Here is a 342-nt window from a genome sequence, read left to right as displayed (position 1 = left end):
ATTCCATCCTTGAGGTACCACTGGAGCACAGTGGCATCCCCCCCCCTCCCCCCCCTTCCAGCATCGTCGTCCGCTCGACCCGGGGCCCCTCAGGGCGTCGCTTCGGGGACCCCCCAAGCCCCCTCCCCTCACCCTTCCTCCTCCAATCCCTCTCTCCCTCCCTCCCTCCCCTCCCCCTCTCCCGTGGTTGCCGGTGCCTCATTATTCATGGGAGTAATCCATCATTATTCACCATTCAGTGCCCCGGGGTGGAGGCGGGTAGGAGGCGGGTACCCGGTTATGGGCAGTCCACACACCCGCTGACGGATAGCAGGAGCATGACTCGGTGATGTAAGTTCTGCG

This window comes from Penaeus monodon, chromosome 29 (assembly GCF_015228065.2).
Source record: "Penaeus monodon isolate SGIC_2016 chromosome 29, NSTDA_Pmon_1, whole genome shotgun sequence".
Classification (NCBI taxonomy): domain Eukaryota; kingdom Metazoa; phylum Arthropoda; class Malacostraca; order Decapoda; family Penaeidae; genus Penaeus; species Penaeus monodon.
Note: the sequence above shows the minus strand (reverse complement) of the source record.